The following is a 15593-nucleotide window of genomic DNA, read 5'->3' as shown; positions in this document are numbered from 1 at the left end:
TACTGTACTTTTCAAGGTACTGCACTGTAAGATTAAAAATGTTTTATTTTTTTGTTTGTTTTTCATGTATTATTTGTGTGAAAAGTATTATAAACCTATTACAGTACAGTACTATATAGCCGATTGTGTTCATTGGGTACCTAGGCTAACTTTGTTGGACTTAACAAACAAATTGGACTTATGAACGCGCTCTCGGAATGGAATTCGTTCCTTTGTAGGGGACTTACCGTACAGCATAATGATTTGACTTATGTTGGGCAATAAGAAATTTTCCTTTACCCTTCTAGATTTTTCTGGCTGGTCTAAGAATTAAATTAACATGAGACAGATTAACAGGAGAAAATCAAACAAAGTTTAATAACATGTACATATGGGAGAGACCCAGGAAAACTGAATGACCAGTATGGCTGAAACCCTCACCTGAAATATCATCTTCGGCTAAAAACAAAAGAGGATGCTGTGGGTACTGTTTGAGACTTCAAATGGGAGCAAGGTGATTTACATGAAGATGGAAAAGCAAATGTTTGGTAGATGGGCCGTGTAGAGAGACGAGGGACACAGAGTGGACTCTGATCTCTAGGCCCTGCTGAGTTTCTCCTACCACTACCAGCCCGTAGTCTTTGCAGATATCTCTGGTGATAGCTCTAGTGGGGAATGACTGGCCCTCTATCTAAACTTTTTTAGGCGGTTAGGAGCAAGGTCAAAGTTTCTTCCTGAGACTTTTGGGCCTAGATTTTTTTTCAGCTTGAAATCATCTGCATACCAAAGGAACATTTTGCAGTGGCAAGTTCTGTTCCCCTACACTTACATACATCATGAAATGATGACCACAATAAGTTTAGCACACATCCATGACCTCGTATAGATACAAAATAAAAGAAAAAGAAAAAAATATTTTTTCCTTGTAATGAGAACTCTTAGGATTTACTCTTAACAACTTTCATATGCAACATACAGCAGTCTTAATTATATTAATCATGTTATACATTACATCCCTATACTTATTCATCTTGTAACTAGAAGTTTGTACCTTTTGACCACCTTCATCCAACCTCCCCACCCACCTCTGGTAACCACAAATCTGATCTCTTTTTCTCTTAGTTTGTTTGTTTGTCTTTTGACGTATACTTGGCCTACAACACTATGTTAGTCACTGGTGCACAACATAGTGATTAGATATTTCTGTACATTATAAGATGATCACAAGTCTAGTTACCATCTGTCACCATACAAAGATATTACATTACTATTGACTATATTCTCCACAGTGTACATTTCATTCCCTTGACTCCTTTATTTTGTAATTGGAGGTTTGTACCACTTAATCTCCCACACATATTTCACTCATTCCCTGACCCCCTGCCCTGTATCAAATTACTTTTTGACGTCTGATTACATCACCAATCATATGGCTCTCCCGTTACAACCCTTAGGAGCCTTCCAATGATAAGTGGCAGGAATCTTTCACAGGCTTACATTTTAAAAATGAAATACGTTGTTTTACAGATCTAAAAATCTTAAGGCACATCTAGCTTCAGGTATTTCCCAAATTTTTCCTCAGGTATCTTGCTCTTTCTCCATTATGGTTTTCCTCTGTCTCTTTATGTCAATGTTCCTCATTCTTGGGACATAACATAGCCACAAGCATCTTCAGGTTTATATCCTACCAGCTTAGCAACCGCAGTGGAAAATGATTTCTCGCAACATCTCAGATTTAACTCTTAAATGTACTTTCGGTCACATGCCCATGCTTAAAGCAATTACCGTAACCGATTTGAGGTATACTGATTGGACATGGCTGCATCATGTGTCCTTTCCTCTAGCCATGGCAGTGAATTCAGCTAAACCTAAACCAAGTGGACTAAGACTGTAGAATGGGTTTTTCCCCCATGAAAATCAGGATGCTATTAGCATAAGTATGTTAAGGGGACGCTAAGCAGACACAAATAAAATCTACTGCTTGTTCTCAAAAAAATACCAAAACATCTTAATCAGTGTCCTATTTCTTACATGAAAAAAATCAAAACTCAACTTATCGTTTTTGTCAAGTATTCTTTCTGAGATTAACTCCACATTTCCACCCAACCCCCAAACTGTGGCCACAGTTGCCCAAACAAGCCAAGGTCTTTCAAGTCTACTTCTTCCATCTGACATAGTCTTTCTCTAGCAACACATAACTGCCACTTTCCATCTATAGAAAGTATAATTATATTTAAAGATTCAGATTTAAATATAATACCTCTGTGAAACATTTCCCAACTCCCATTAAATAATTGCTACACAGTTCTCTGTACGTACACAATACTGCATATATAAATCTATGATAAAATATACTGTACTTTGATAGTTTCCATGTGGCGTTTCCCTCACCTGGTGTGTGAATTACTTGGGAGTACAAACTGCTTCAACAATTGACATATCTCTAGCCGCTGAGGCAATAACTGACCCAGTTTATGTTGGATGGATTAATGATTAAATAAGTCAAATTGAATAAAGTCTCAAATTCAGCAGCCAAATCTTGTCTTTACATGAATAAGTTGAACAAAGAGCTCCTAAACAAGTGTTAAGTGGGGCTGGTAATATTAATGAGTCCAGAAGCTCTTAGAGGTCTCCTTCAGATAGCACTGCAAATGAGCATTATTTTATTTTCACCAAGCCTTCCAGGTTATATACATGCAACAAAATCAGCAAAGTCAGTACTCCTTGTGGCAGACAAAGTAACTATTATGTATCTGTCTTAAAAGTTCCTGTGATGTTCTGGCTAGTTTTCTTTAAGTAAGATTTATAATATTTATGAGAAAGGAGGACAAAAATGAACCTGATGCTTTTGTGGAGAAGGAATTCCCTGGCTGAGCAGAAAAGCCTGCCAGAGTTTTGGTGTTTCCTGTTGGTTTGTTTGAAACAAGATTGAAGGGCCGTATAATGCAAGACGAAGCCATTAACAGTTAAAAGGGAGAGGACACTCTAAAGAGACTCAGCTAGGGCCCTGGTACATTATCACAAATTGTGGGCTTTCTTAGTGAGAGTCTATGATTGGAGAAATCCATGAGGAGAAAAGGCGGAGGGGTCCCTGGGCACCTGAAAATGAGAACTGCTGCATTTAACTAGGCTGACTTTGGCATGGCATTTTGAAGAAGGCAGTCACATGTAAGGTAACGAATAAATAGAGCATATCAGAGCCTGAAGACGCCTCCTGAAAACCTGAGAATAGGCTCGTGTGGGTGAAACGAGGTGAAGGACGGTGCTTGGTACACCAGAAACCCTCAGTAATATTGGCTGGTTTTCAATGAAATGAAACCTAACCTGAATCCAGTCCCTACCCGGTAACAGCGGGGAAGATAATGGATACCTAGGCAACGTCTAGCAAGTTCTGGGACAGAGGCGGCTCCCACCTGTTGCGTCACCAGGCGGCTACAGAACTGAGTCGGGGACGGGAGAAGGGAGGAACCTGTGCAGACGGTCATCCGACCGAGTCGGAACCGGAACCGGCACCGGACACTCTGGCAGGAGGTAGAAAGCGAGGAACACTAAACGGCCGCTGGTGAATTTCAACACTATGTCGTGAATTTCAGATCATTTTCTACTTGTTTACTAAGATGGAAAACTCGGATTCCGACGATGAAGGAGATGGAGTTCCGGCCCAACGCATAAGTCAAACGGACCGACTGGTTCGGGAAGAAGATTTCTTCAGGCTTGTCAACAGTCTGAGTGAAGAAGATTACAAACTTATGAGAGACAACAATCTTCTAGGCACTCCAGGTGAAAGTACAGAAGAAGAGTTGCTGAGAAGACTGCAGCTACTTAAAGAAAACCCACCACAAGACTCAGATGAAAATACAGGTATACTTTGCTTTTGGAGGGAATAGGATGGGATGAACAAGGAACTTCATCATAGTAAATAGTAACTTCATCATAGTACATAGTAGCTAATTATACAGAAGTGACATAAATTAATTTGGTGAGTAACTTCTCATAAAAAGAACTGGCATTTACTTGATTTTTGGTGAGAACGTCAAGGTATGTTTGTTTGGTTTCCTGATTCACATTTGGGTTGTTTTAATTGGGAAACAGTGTGAAGTGGCCTATTTGTACTTTTCTTGGTTTTCTACCTCAATTGAAAGTCCCTCCTGCTTCCTGAATTATTTTTTCTACATAGACATGTAAAAAAAGCAAACAGAAATATTTCATATTCTAATCAAGTGGTTCTCAACCGGGGACAATTTTGCTCTCTCCAACACCTGGGGACATTTGACGATGGCTAGAGATATTTTTGGTTGTCGCAGGGGAGGCATGGGTGTCCCTAGCATCTAGTGGGCACAGGCCAGGGGTGCTGCCAAATATCCCACAATGCACAGGACAGCTCCCCAAACAAAGAACTGTCCAGCACCGAAATGTCAACAGTGCTGAGGCTGAGAAGCCGTGCTCAAACCTCAGGTCTGGTGCCTTCTCTCCCAGTGTGAAGTAGAGGATGTTACTGTCTAATGAAGAGGAGACTGTAATACTTTGGTTCTTGAATATGGTCTTATATGTACCATGCTGGGTTCAGTCTATTCATTTGATCTGACCTTCAATTTAATGTCAATGAAAAATCTTGGTAACATTAAGAAGTATTCAAAATTCAAATACTTTTAAACCTATAAAACTTGTTTATGTTTGCGCAATAATCTTATATTTTAAAACAGCTTATATATTATCAAAAGCACATAAGTGAAGAGCCTAGAAATAGTAATGTTGGAGACTAATGAAAATTAGACGATAATGTCAATTGAACTAAAATACTAGCATTGTACCTTAACTGGTGTTTACCTTGTTGAATTGCATTAGTGTTTTGACAGTGGACTGAAAAAAAAGTCTCTTGACATTCCTCCTACACAGGGCTGGTATTCCTCCTACACAGGGCTGGTACACAGGGCTGTGTATGTGATGAAATATTGCAGAACAGACTTCCTCCAGATTCCCTTTTTAAAAAATTCTCTAAGTTTATCTAGGATTAGCTCACTCTTTTTCAGATGGAATTGAAACTTTTCTACCTTTACTTATAAATCTAGACAGTGTCGTTTATAAAATATTAACCCTATAAATGTGAAATCAGTTTAAAACATCTGAGTATTTAAGTTCTCATTTTTTGTTTGTTTTTGAAACAAAGTTTCAGAGTGCTATTTTAGGATGGTTCTAATTTTGGTAGTTCTTTCATGTCCCCTCCCCATTTTTTTTGTTAACAGATGGAGGAGACGCTCCAGATGATGTGTCTAGTGGCGACTCTATAATAGACGGGCTTACCTGTTTTGGACAAACTGAAAATATGACAAGTGGACAGAGAGAAAACCAATCTGGGAGAGAAGAGGGCCAAATTAATCCTACAAGTGACCAGTTCAGATTCACTTTAGAAAGAAATTTTCACCTTGATAATGGGAGTCCAAATCCAGAGAATGAATATGTAGCATCTGCAAGACTTCCCAGAAGAGAAAATATGGAAGACAGCCAAAGGCAAGTGGAAAATCCACAATCTGAATCAATATTTACAAGACCATCTATGTCTGAACAAGATACAACTGAAACATTAGTGGAATTCTCACCTACCAGAAGTCAGAGAAGAGCAAGAAGTAGGAGCCCAGAGTATCCGAGAACCAGAGCAAGAATTGAAAGTTGGTCGCCTCCACGTTCACTTAGGGAAAGTGTACAAAGACTTAATCATAGTATACCATCTCAGACTTCTGAGCAGCCTCTGGTAAGTGAGAATGTGAGATTTTCTAGAACTGAGCACCAAGAAATATTGAGACAGCAAATGACTGGATTTGAATTGCAAAACAGTGGTCTTATTGAAACTTCTAGAACAAGGAATGCCGTTCATGGAGAAGATTCTCCAGATACAACCAGCAGTGATGAATCTTGGGGAATGAGGGAAGTATATCTGACCATACCCTTCAATCTTGAAGTAGGACAAGTTCATTCTGGAGCATATTCTCAGAGAGACAGCACAGCTAGTAGAACTCAGTTAACATCTGAGACACCAAACAACACCGTCAGTTCTGAAAGTGAACGAGGACTGAGGCATATGTATTCACATTCTGAGCAGGCAGATGTGAGAGCTTATGTCATTACCATCAGAAATCCCGTTTGTAGAATTTTAAATACTAGCTTAGATGATACAACATCTGTTCCAATTCAGAGCATGTTAAGGCAGACAATGACAGAATTTAGTAACTCAAGTAACCTTATGGACAGTGACAGTAATTTAGAGCATAGTGTCTCACCTCCAAGTCAAAGCATGGAATGGCCAGAGTCACCAGATGACAGCGATGGTCCTAATGGTAGTAGTAGTAGTAGATTTGGTTCCGATTCAAATCCTAGCTATAATCCCCATTCAAGTTCCACACTGATTTGTCATTCAAGCCCCAATTGTATGTCTAGTTCCAGTTCTCATCCTATTTCCAATGCCAGCTCAAGAGATGAAAATTCAGAAATTGGCTCACTGATATTTGAAGGCACTGAAGAAACTAACTCATCATCGGACTTACCATCAGAGACCAGGCAAGGGGGTAGACAAATGAGCCCAGTAATATCTGATGAAAGTGACCCTTTGTTCTTCCTTAATCTGGAACAGATTTTCCACTTAGATGAAGATGATCTAGACCAACCTACAGGACTCAGCAAAGCACAGATTGACAACTTGGCTGTAAGATCTTTTGATGAAAATGATGCATTAAAAGCTTGCAGCATTTGCATGACAGAGTACACCGAAAACAGCAAGCTTCGCATCCTACCTTGCTCCCATGAATATCACATTTACTGCATTGATCGCTGGCTCTCTGAGAACCCTGCCTGTCCTATTTGTCGTGGGCAAGTAGTGGATTCCAATGAGACTGAAAATCCTAATTGAGATCTGAATTCTCAGCTATGTAAAGTGTTACAGTGACGGACAAACAACAGTCACCTGCCTCATGTCCACTTTTAGAGTTATTCATGCTTAAATATAACAACCTGAATCTATATATAACAATCTGAACTGAATCACTAGTTGCTGAAGGAATTATTGGGCTTTCCCCAATTTCTGTTCCATCATAAAAGGAAATATTAAAAAGTCAAACAATATTGTCCAATTTGACAATAAAAATTAACTTCACACCACAGCAGTTCACTGAATTTCAATAAAAACTTAGCATGTGCACTGGGTTGGGATGTTCCTGATTCCATGGGAGAAATGTCTTCATATGATGTAATGAATCTAGATAGATCCTAGTAGTATTATCTAGTCACGTAAATCCCAGACATCTCTCAGCCCTGTTCAATCCTGGTTGTGCATGCAAAGAAACAGAAACCCAACCAAATGTCAATAATTAAGAGGCAATTTAAGACTATATTAGAGTCATTCACATAAAGAAGTCATGTTACATTCATAGAATGCCATAAAAAGCTTTGAAACCCTTCTCTTCCTATCTCTCTCCACAGCAGTTTATCCCACCTCCCTAACACTACCTTAAAGTTTCTCCTATTCCCCACGACCAATGTATCAGTCAGTTCTAGCTAAAAACTGATGGCACACTTTAAAAGAGTGATGGGATAGCATTTAATGAAGAGACTAAAGTGTGTAAAGAATGAAGGGAAACCAGGAGATGATGAAGTACCCTGAGGCTAGCAACTGTGAGAAGCCAGTATTACAACCACTAGGTTTGAAGGGGCACAGAGAGATGGTCGTTCCTGCAACCCAGAAGGTCTCAGAGTTGTAGTAGGAGTCCCCCCGACGAGACGTAACCTTAGAGAATGGCATCCACTGCCAACCTAAAGTTTGGAAGGGGGCAGGTCATGGAAATAAATACCCTTACCTTCTTTCCTCCTGACTTCTCATCACTTGTCACTACTTCACATGAGCCAAACCCAACCTGAAGACACAGAGAGACTGGTCGATGAAGCTGACAAAGGTCAGCCTCCTGGAATCACGGAGCAGGGTTAAGAAGGATGGCGAGTAGATCCGATAAGCAAATCAGAGACCATCTCCCACAACCAGTATTCCCAACTCTCTTCACACCCAGTCTGTGTGCGCCTTCTTGCCTCTTCCGCTTGTCCTCTATTCCACTCTATGACTCAGCTCTTTAACGACCCTCTCTATTTTCCTTTCATCTACTCGGATCTTGTATTTTTAAAAGTGATAAGATGACAAAGCCTTAGAACTGAATTACCTTTCTCTTAGACATGTCACACTTTGATGTGCTGTGATTGTAAACAAGTAAGGAAAAAGGGCAGTTATAGGTATGTCTTTAATTTTTGCTTCTTAAATATATTCAAGCTTCAATTTCTTTCTATATATGTTTAGTTCATATAATTAATTTTTAAAACAGATTCTGATTTCTTATAAAGGGTTTTTTGGTTTATATATGACTCTTAATCCTTGTGTGAATGACCCAAAGTACCCAACTGCTGCTTGGAGCCTCTCAAGCTGCAATACGAAAGCCTTAAAGGTAAAACTTGGCTTCAAAAAACATGTCTACATAGTTCAATTCTAACTGTCCCCAGTAAAACCATCACCCAAAACTGTGAGTATTTGAAATCAAAATTTAGGTCATGCTTCCTTCCAACCTAAACATAGTGAAGGCTTTTTCTCCTAATTCAGCCTGAAAACTATTTTATGGGGGGTGTATTGGCCAGTCCAGAAAACTGTGCTTAAAATTTTCAATCCTGGTATAGGTGAGAGTACATTGTATTATAACCTAAAGCAATAGTCAGAAATTTTGTGCAATGTGCAACCTATACAAATGTAGCCAGTGTTAAGTATAAACCTTCTCTAAAAAGTTAAAGTCAGAAACATCACTGACCTTTATTTTCTATGTGAATTGCTGGCAGCCACAGTATTTGCACATAACTACAAAATATAAATGGGGAGTGGTGGTGAAGTGTTTTAAAACATCTTTGAGGTAGCATATTTTTCACACAGAAGATACCTGCATGGCCAGAAATGAAGGCTTGGATCAAACCTCTGAAATTGACATTAACTTCTGAAAGTTGTTTGAATATTCTGATTTTTATGAAGTATTTTTGATATCAGATACACTTCATTTAAAGTGAGTAGAATAATTGTAACAGTACTTGGCTTTCATACTATCCTAACAGATTAAAACCTTCCAAGGGATGATAGTTGCTTAATTAATGCTTCAGTACATTCACATACACCTTCTGTGGTCGACAGAATTCTAAGATGATGCCCAACGATCCTTGTAGTAGCCCCTCCCCTTGAGTATGAGACCTGTGAATGTGATGGAATATCATTCCCATTATTAGATTATGATATATATAGCACAGTTGACTGGGAGATTATCCAGACTGAGCCTGACCTAATCAGCTGAGCACTTAAAAGGCACAGAGAGGACTTCTGATCCAGATAAGATGGTTTGTACTTCTCTCTCCCGGCTCCCCCTTTATAGGCACAACTATATATCCTGGAAATAATATGAGACAACCGAAGGACAGCTCTGAAAGGTCTAAAGAAGGTGAATTTGCCTAGGGACCCTCAGAATGGATGAACAACCTCATGGCAGGGCACCTTATGACCCTCCACCAACAAAAAAATGTGATCCAGGCCCAGCATTTCCTAACTCCCAACTTAGTAACAGGAAGTGGCTCAAATAGGCTCTTCCTCCATCACATCAAATGGGGATCCCCCAAACACCAGGTGAGCCGTGCAGAACCTGCAAGGAGGAACACTTGGAAGCCCTGATGACACTACACGACCAGGGAAAGTGCTTTCCTTCCCCACTGGGCCTGAGATCCCCCTTCACCACCCAGACACATCCGTGGCTAAGGGTACCAGCAACAGGGATCCTACCACAAAAAGCTCCCACCTGGAAAATGCTCTCCTCAGATGGGCCTGAGACTCCTCTCCCCACCCAGAAACATCAGGCAACTTGCTGGTACCAGCAACGGAGATCCCTCCACAGAAAGCTCTCAACCTGGTAAGCGCCCTCCATCCTTACAGTCCAGGGAGACCCTGGCACAAGTGCCTGGCCCAGGAAGGACTCCTCATCAAGTGTTCCAGAGATTCCCTTCCCTCACCAGAAGCACCAAGGGCCGTATCCCGGGGAAGCTGCTTCAGACCCCATGAGCAGCATGAGAAGGGACCAGAGGTAACCCCACCTGCACAAGATAAACAGACCAAAAGAGTACCACAAAGGTTCTGAAAATTAGGTTATCATGGAACCACAGTCCGTAAAAGTACAGGAGATGTGTGCCAAACCTATAAAGAGTGAATGCCTGCTAAAAGTTTAAAAAACAAAACAAAACAAAACACTTTAAATAGGGACCAAAGTATCCTAACATAATAGCCAAAATGTCCAAAAGACAATAAAATATCACTACTTATACCAAGAACCAGAGACATGACAGCTTGAATAAGATGTGACAGATGATGCCGACCCAAGATGAATTAGATGCTAGAATTATCTGACAAGGGTTTCAAAATGCTGATTTCAGACCTTTAAGACCTTGAACACAGAACCTAGTCACTCCATGCCAGTATCCCAACCTATAGAACTGTGAGCTAATAAAGGGATGCTGTTTTAAGCCATTACATTTGTACTAATTTCTTATGCAGCAACAGAAAACTAATACAACTTCTCATCTGGGATCCATCCTGTACTGAGAAAATGATTATAATGAGTCCTAGACAAGTAAATGGCTCAATGTCTTGGTTCTAGGCCCACTATGACATTATACTCTACCATTTTTCCCAAGAATGGAATCCCTAATTCCTGCTACGGAAGCTCCTAGAAGACAGTATCCTTCCTGTTTGAACAACCACCAATATCTTATCGCTCTAACTTTACTTCACATCACCCTATCTCATTCTACCAGTGTATGCTGCTTATATCATAAACCCAGTTTAACACTCTGACTTGGAAACTATAGAGCCACTTATTTTTGTCTCAAAGCGATTGCTGAGTATTATATTGCTCTTCCAAATCATATTCCTCTCTATCTGCCCTGACAAATCAGAAATTGAGAAGATTTGTACCTGAATCTTCTGAGCTCAACCTGATACGTTTTTTACATTACAGTATATCAGTTTAAATACACAGCATCACTCACCGTGATTGTGAGCATAAACGTTTCCATCTTAAGAATTTTCTCTGTATTTTCTTTGTAGTTTTTTAAATATTTGTTTATTTTGCCCTAATTCCAAAACAAAACCCTTATCTGAATAACAAATTCTTTCTGAAAGTAGTTATAGCCTGTGGATAGGTTTTTGATAGCAATATAACGTCTATCTTTTTTGGCTAACCATGAAAATAAGTTGTGCTCTCAATATTCCATGAAGAATTAAGTATAAAGATTCTTTTGTAAGTGCAAACAAGCCTGAGCACTTAACAACATGAACATCAAAACACTGCATGTACTGGAAAGTTCACAAAGAAATGTGACGTTTCTGTTAAGTAATATCACTTGTTATCAATATACAACACTTTGAGATCTTCAGTTATCTTCTTTACTACAATTAACCAAACATTTCACGTCTTTTCATTATTTGAGAGGTGAATGTATACTCCCTTCAATGAGAGGTTTCCTGGTATGAGAATTTCGAATGGAAATCTGAACTGTATTTCTTTTCTGTGACTTCATTTAAGATTTGAAAATTCTTTACCATCCTAACTCAGGCTTTTTCACTATGAAATAAGAGGCTCCCCTTTGTGTGATATTCAAAACTCTCCATTTTTAATCATCAAGCCAGCATCTTTAACATCACTGCAAAAATGTGGGGATTTGGAAAAGCACTTTGGGGAAATTCCTTTTTCTCTCATCCACCATTCGTAGAGGACAGACACTAATTATAAGGCAACTCCGGGTTCTGGGTTATCCATTCTGACGTCACCAGTCACAACACAGTTACCTACCACCCCTGGCCTTGTCATCTTCTATTCTGGCAGTGTATTTTTTTTTTCTTTAGTAGCACTTGTGACTGTCTAAAACATTTTTTATTTATCTTGTGCTTGTTTTCTTCCCCATTCCTATCCCAAAATAGAAGCTCCAAAAGATCTTTCTTTTTTTTTTAAAATTACTACTACATTTCTAAGAACTAGAACAGTTACTAGCATACACACACACACACACACACACACACACACACACACACACACACACACTGCTTCAGAATTTTTGGCCACTGTGAGCATCCCAGACTTATTTTTCACCCTTTATTCTTCAAAAAAACCCTATTTTAATACTGTTACCTAGCATCCCGGATTTGATCTATTTCAACCTAGACCTCTCTCACTTACTTAACATATTTGTATAGGGTTTCTTGCCTATGAAGTTATAATATCTGCCAACCCTTTTCTAAATCACTATTTCAGGCATTCAACACTGACCAAGAACGTGCCATGCCCAATGCTGGGTGCTAGGGTTATAGTTAAGAAGTACAGCACTTATCATTAAGAAATGTATTAAATTTTAAAGAAGGCAGATGAATAAACAGACAGTAACACTCTACGTGAGGGATGCCCTGACACAGATTCAGACACAGGATATAATGGAATGATCTAGGAGGAGAAATCTACACTAATAATTCAAAACTCCTTAAAGTTGGGTTATATCTGAGTTGTATCTTACAGGACTAGTAGCAATTAGCCAATGAAATGAAGTCATTAATTTCATTCTAAGCAAAATAAACACTGCAGGCAACAGTAAAGATGCACTGAAAAGTTAGGGCTCAGTAAACAGTAAGTATGAATCATCATACTCTGGGGCAGAAGAGGAAGCGATGTAAGTACATTAGCAAAACATGAAGAGATGAGGCCAAAGAGGTAACAAGTGGTATTGTGTATCAGGCTGAAGAGTTGAACTAGATCTTCTAAGCAATGCACAGTCAACATGATTTTTCTCATAGGAATAACAGTTTTCAATGTTTAGAATGGTCAAACTAGCAGGGATATGAACAGATTGTCAAAAAGTTAGATTGTCCCACTTACGGAGTTATGGCATTAACTGGAAGAAAAAAGTATAAAGTCCTGAAATAATGGTGAGACAGTTGAGATATGGATGCATATAGATTCAAGTAGTATTAAAGAAGCACAATAAAATTTGGTGGCTGCTTGGATAATTTAAAGATGACCTTAAGTTTCTGGTTTAGGTGACTGAGTAGATGGTGAGAAGTTCCACTGATATAAGAAATGCAATATAACTTGTTTGTCATAGTAGAGGAACAGATGACAATTCAGCTGGAATCTCTGAGATTTGAGATGTCAGAGTGATATTTTAGTGGCAATGTTCATCTAGCTATCACGGAATATCAAGTATGCTTCTAAAATTAGGAAAAAGATGCCAGATTGAAGTCAAAGAAGTACGAGGTATTGCCTGGGAAAGTATGTTCCATGGCAGTAGTGGAGGGAGATGGATGGAAACCTTTGGAACAGGAGCAATTATCAAGTAGACAGACATAAAGAAGATAGCAAAGATAATCAAGACAGAAAAACGAGAGGTATAAAGATAATCATAAACACAGAGCTCACGGTCTTCATTCGTAAATATGAAGAGAAAACAAAATATCTCTAGATGTTAAGAAGAATGTAAACTCCTAGGAAAGCAAGGGTTTTGTAATTTTCACTACAATAGTCACAGCACCCAAAATACTGCCTTGCCCAAAGTAGATGTTCCATAAATATTTGTTGAGATATTTGAGATAGGCATGACAGAGAGAGAATAAGATAAATATTAAGAATAGAAAAATAAATCCTGGGAGAAATAGGAATAATTCATGGACTAGGAAAGAACCTGAAAGGCTTAGTTTTACCATGAACAGATGGAGACCTGCCACTATTCTAAACACCTACAAATGTTGAAAGAGTAAGTCTTTGGCAGGAACTGTAACAAACATACCGGCCATTATAGATCACCTGGAAACAGTCTTTACATATCTTTTTTAAAAGGCTCTCTTTTAAAAGAAAGAATTGGTAAGAGGGTGGTTAAATGCCTTTCTGTCAGGCTTTTTGCTTGGGAGAAAAAGGTGTAGGTGAAGTAACTCTGCCCCACATAGACTTTCAGTCTACTTCTCCCTCTTGCCATCCTGAGTTCCTCAGGAGTTCTGCTGGGCACATATATACCTCAGAAGCTGAAGCCCCCTCCTTGCATATTATAGTAGTGGGCTTCCCTTTCTTTCAGATGTCACCATTATTATGATAGGTTCTTGAGAGGCAAAGGTAACGGCTACGTATGCTTACATTCACAAACCTCTTGAACCAGAGTCTATTTTCTTTTGTATTTTGAAATCCAATATAAAGGACTTTTTACAACTTCAGCAACAGGGAAAGAGTTTCAGAGTATTTGAACTTGAAAGAGTATATACCCATAACTTCATTTTTGCAAGAAAATTAGCTTCTTGAAATCTTATGCAATTGCTGCCACGGTCATTGTATTCATTATAAGTTGTAATTTTAGAGAACCCTTACAAATTAGTTGAAAGGCTAAAAAGGAATTTATTGACTCGCAATACACCAAAGTTTGAAAGTGCTGATACTTTCAGACACAGGTACGTGTAGGGGCCCAAAGGATGTAAATAGAAAATGTTTCTCTGACTTGGATATTCTTCCCTCTGCAGTTTGTTTTGTTTCGTATTATTTTGGGGAAAGCTTTCTCCAAGGCGTGGCAAGAAAAATGACCAATAGCAACTCTATTTTTATATATTACCAATTTACTGAACCCAGGCAAAGAGAAAGCCTTTATACAAAAGACTGACTCAGCTTGGGATTTCTGTTAAAACCTCAAGTTCAGGGGATTCTAACTGGCCAGGTCTTGGTCACATGCCCAGCACTAGAATATGGAGGTGGGATCTCCAAGCCAAACCAGATGGAAATGTGGACAAATTCACCAAAAGTAGCAATGAAGGGCTTCTAAGGGTTCTCTTTTGTTTTTCACACTCTTCTTGAATCAATTCTGGTGATATATATTTTACTAGGAAATAATCAATTTCATCCAGTTTTTAGATTTTTACAGCATATTTACGTTCAGTGCATCATCCTAAATTTAATATATGTCCCTTTATATCTTTTTTCTTTCTGTTCCTATACCTTACACCTTGGCTTTCTCCCTTTTTCCTTGATCAGAATATCAAATGACATTAGATAAACTCTATGCTAAGGTTTGATTGGAGAAGTAGAACCACTAGAAGGACTTTATTATAGGGATTAAACCTTACATGATAGTGGGACTTGGTTAAGCAGTCTATGTAAATCCACTGCCCCTGCCTCTTGGTGCCAGTCCTGAAGTCAGTAGGGCTGGCAGTCAGGAATGAGAGATGATTTGAAGTTAGGAGATCAAGGATAAGCCGGAACCTTCAAAGATAAGCTATAATCCAACTAGAAAAATGAACTGAACACCATATTAAAAGGATTATACACCATGGCCAAGCGGGATTTATTTGTAAAATGCAAGGATGGTTCAACACATGCAAATCAATCAATGTGATACACCACATTAACAGAATGAAGGACAGAAAAACCACATCATCATCTCAATTGACGCAGAAAAAGGCATAAAAAGTATGTTCATTGGAGTTCAAAACGCCATAGAAAGTTTAAATAACATATTTGATAAAACTGAATTTGAATTTTATA

General features: G+C 38.9%; 1 protein-coding gene, 1 long non-coding RNA gene and 1 pseudogene across 3 annotated transcripts in view; 2 read left to right on the top strand and 1 right to left on the bottom strand.

Moving 5' to 3' along the window:
• Positions 1-15593, top strand: part of LOC309621216 — a 444919-nt gene that overhangs the window by 341444 nt on the left and 87882 nt on the right. The window lies entirely within an intron of this gene.
• PRRG1 (proline rich and Gla domain 1) overlaps positions 1-15593 on the bottom strand; it is a 370248-nt gene that overhangs the window by 293554 nt on the left and 61101 nt on the right. The window lies entirely within an intron of this gene.
• LOC309620142 (E3 ubiquitin-protein ligase RLIM pseudogene) lies at positions 4956-7824 on the top strand (annotated as a pseudogene). Its single transcript has one exon. The product of its transcript is annotated as an E3 ubiquitin-protein ligase RLIM pseudogene (transcript).

This window comes from Balaenoptera borealis, assembly GCF_965194805.1.
Source record: "Balaenoptera borealis genome assembly, chromosome: X".
Lineage (NCBI taxonomy): Eukaryota > Metazoa > Chordata > Mammalia > Artiodactyla > Balaenopteridae > Balaenoptera > Balaenoptera borealis.
Note: the sequence above shows the minus strand (reverse complement) of the source record. Positions and strands in the feature narration are given on the sequence as shown.